The sequence below is a fragment of the Aegilops tauschii genome, chromosome 4, assembly GCF_002575655.3.
Source record: "Aegilops tauschii subsp. strangulata cultivar AL8/78 chromosome 4, Aet v6.0, whole genome shotgun sequence".
Lineage (NCBI taxonomy): Eukaryota > Viridiplantae > Streptophyta > Magnoliopsida > Poales > Poaceae > Aegilops > Aegilops tauschii.
The window spans coordinates 407,555,329-407,559,049 of record NC_053038.3 but is presented as its reverse complement, the minus strand read 5'-3'; positions in this window follow the sequence as shown (position 1 = coordinate 407,559,049).

The following is a 3,721-nucleotide window of genomic DNA, read 5'->3' as shown; positions in this document are numbered from 1 at the left end:
TACGAGTTCAGGCCCTTCTCGGAAGAAGTAACAGCCCTGCGTCTCCGAGCCCGGAGGCGGTCGACTAGATTATGTATGTGTGTGTTTACAGGGGGTGCGAACCCTTGTGCCTGTGGAGGGGGTGTCTTATATAGAGTGCGCTAGAACCCCAGCCAGCCCACGTTACAAGGGGTTTAAGGTACATCAAGAGGGGGGCGTTACTGGTAACGCTAGTAATAAAGAGACATAATGACCATTAAAGCTATGATGTAATGTCCGACCGCTGCAGTGCGGAGTGGCTTTAGATCTTCTGGCGGTCGAGTGACAGTCTCCATGGTCGAGTGATTTCGAGTCTTCCGAGTGGAATGCCTCATGGTCGAGTGGATGATGACTCCTCTTCGAATGCTTTCTGGTTTTAGGGTAATGTCCTAGGGGAGGGTGTCTAGGTCAGGCCTATGACCCTACCCTAGGTACATGGCTTCATCACCTGGTGCCTGGTTTCCTAGGCTGCCAGGATGCTCTGTAGGCGGCGCTGGAAGGTGATAGCCGCGTTCGGCAGGCCGAAGGGCATGCGAACATAGCTGTGAGGTGGACCTTCACACCGGCCGATGCGGGATGGCCAGAAGCGCTCCTGAGATGCGGCTCTGTTGAGCCCGAGGTAATCGACGCAGGCGCGCAGCTCGTCGTCCTCGCCAGGACAAGGAGCTAGGCCGGGTGGTGGGCGGCGGTTGTCGTGCATGACTCTTGCTTCTTGAAGCTCCTTGGTGGTCTTGGTGATGAACTCCTGAGCACCAGGCACCCCGTGCCTCGTGCCCCGATGTGGGAAGCATGCGGTGAAGCATGCCTCCAAGTGGTGCCCGAGCGCCTCCCTCATGACGTTGGCTAGGTCTGAGGCCCTACAGAAGAGAGCCCTTGATCCCAGCCTGAGGAGGGCGTCGGGCGCGCCTTCCTATGCAAGGGAGGGAGGCGCCCCATCTACGGGCGTAGGTCCTGAGGTTGTGCCGCTGGAAACGCCGCTCTCCTGAGGCCCTTGGCAGAGTAGCTGCTTCTTCTTCTTGGGGACAACCTCAGGGAGTAGATGGTGCCTTCGTTGCCTGGGTCCTCGACCGCTGCAGCCTCGTAAGCGCGCTCGAGAGAGCACACCGCGTCCTTTTCCTCGCAGGCGACCGTGATGACACCGCCGCTCCCTGGCATCTTGAGGACGTTGTAACCATGGTGAGTCACCGCCATGAACTTGGCCAGGGGCTGATACCCAAGGATGGCATTGTACGGCAGGCGTATGTGGGCGACATCGAAGTCGATGAGCTCGGTGCGGTAGTTGTCGCGCTTGCCGAAGGTGACAGGTAGGCGGACCTGCCCTATTGGGGTGGTGGAGCCGTCGGTCACTCCTGAGAAGGGCTTGGTAGGATGCAGCTGATCATATGGCACTTGGAGGCGGTCGAACGTCTCGACTGATAGGACATTGAGCCCCGCGCCGCCGTCGATGAGGGTCTTGGTGACTTGAACGTTGCTGATGATGGGTGAGCAGAGCATCAGGAGGGCGCCGGCAGTTGCCGCGCACTTGAGCTGGTCGGATGAGCTGAAGGTGATGGTGCACTTGGACCACCTGAGCGGGCGCGTGGCCTGGAGCCTAGGGAGGGCCGCGTTCACCTCGCGAGGAAACTGCTTGAAGATGTGCTGGGAGGCTGGGGCCTGAGCACCGCCCAAGATGCAGGCGATAGCACGCGGCTCCTGGAAGTCCCCCAGCCCCCTCGTCCTGGTGATGGTCGTCGTTCCTCCTTGGCGGTGGCGGCAGCGGAGGGAGGCCAGCCTTGCCTTGAGGACGGTCCTCACAAGGCTGATCCCTCTAGGCGCCCTCGCGAGGCTAGTCCTGCCAGCGGTCCTCACAAGGCTGGTCGCGCTACTCCTGGTGGGGGCCGCGGTCGTCCCAGTGTCCTCCACTTCGTCCTCCTCCTCGACCGTAGCCTCGGTCATTGCGCTCGGGGCGTCGACCGAAGCGCCCATCACAGATGGCCCTAAGCTCCCGACAGTCGCTGGTGCTGTGGCTGTGTACGTTGTGGAAGGCGCAGAACGGGCAGTTGCCCTTGGATGACTCGGGTGGTCACGTCCACGCTTCATCTCTGGCTCAGTAGATAGCACGGCCGCTCCCTTGCGCTTCACATCCTTGGCCTTGGCCTTTTTGTCTTCTAGGTCGGCAGCTGGAAGCTCGAGGAGGGAGAGGCGCCCTTCCTCAGCTCTCGCGCACTTGGTCGCCGTGTTGAACATCTCCAGAGCTGTGCACAGATCCTCATGTATGGTGAGCTCCTCCTTCATCTTGACGTCACGGACGCCATCAGAGAACGCGGAGATGATGGCCTCGTCCGTTATCTTGGGGATCTTGAGGCGAACGCTATTGAAGCGCTGGATGTACTTTTGCAGAGTTTCCCCTGGCCGCTGCTTGATGCGTCGCAGGTCTCCCGCGGCCGGCGGGCGGTCGCGGGTGCCCAGGAAGTTGGCGACGAAACGCTCGCGCATCTCGCCCCAGGAGGAGATCGATCCCGCAGGCAAGTTGAGGAGCCACGAGCGCGTAGCGTCTTTGAGGGTCATGGGAAACCAGTTCGCCATGACTTTCTCGTCGCCGTTGGCCGCTTTGATGCTCAGCTCGTAGAGCTGTAGGAACTCAGCTGGGTCGGGGGTGCCGTCATAGTGCGGAGGCAGGTCGGGCTTGAACTTCCTGGGCCAGACAACACTGCGCAGCTTAGGAGTGAAGGCGCGTCAGCCTGCTATAGTCACTGGGGCCCGTCGTGGAGGCGGAGCCTGGTCTTGGTGCCCATGTGCCGCCACCGCAGGCAGCGCATGGTCTTGATGTGGCAATGCTGGGAGTGCAGGAGCATCTTGTTGCGGCCGAGGGACCTCCTGGCAGCTTCCTTCCTCATGCACGGGCCCTTGCGCAGTGGGTCGTGCCGCGGGGCCGCACGTCTTGGTGAGAGAGCGACGTCTTGACGTGGAGGTGGTGGAGGCACTCCATGGGCCACGTCGCCTGTAGCAGGAGGCAGATGAGGCAGCGAGAGGGACGGTGCAGGGGAGCCCCCAGAGGCGCTGACGAGCTCGGCAATGCGGTCCAGCTAGTCCTTGTAGAGGTCGTCGACTGGGCGGTAGCGCAGGAGTTCGCGCGCCGTGAGCAGCGCGGCTTGCGCGTCCACGGGCCCGTGGAGAGCGTGAGACGACGAGCCGGCCGGAGTCAGCGACGGGGTGGCGGTGTGTCCGTCCCGCCGCATGGAGGGGTGCAGCGATGAAACCTGCTGCTCGTTCCCCGCCGGGCCGGTGGCGGCATTGGCAGCAGGTGATGGAGAGCGACAGGAAGGCCCGCCGACGGGCGCCGTCTGGGCCACGCGAGCATTGAGAGTGCCCCGGCGCTCAGCGCGGGCTCACCGTGCGTCAGCCATGGAACTGGCAGAGTGGTGGAGCGTGGATCGACGGAGGAAAAGCTTTGGCGCACCCCTACCTGGTGCGCCAAATGTCGGATTCCGGGTTCCGGCAAACCCTTATGAGGTTCAAACTCTGGGGTGCGCACGAAGAACTCTCTCTCTCCCTAGTTCGCTTGCTCAACGATCTCACGGCCTTGCTCGACGAACCCAAAGATCACGAGGCACAGAGGTTTATACTGGTTCGGGCCACCGTCGTGGTGTAACACCCTACTCCAGTGTGGTGTGGTGGATTGCCTCGCGGGCTAAGGATGAACTAGTACAATGGGCGAACAGCC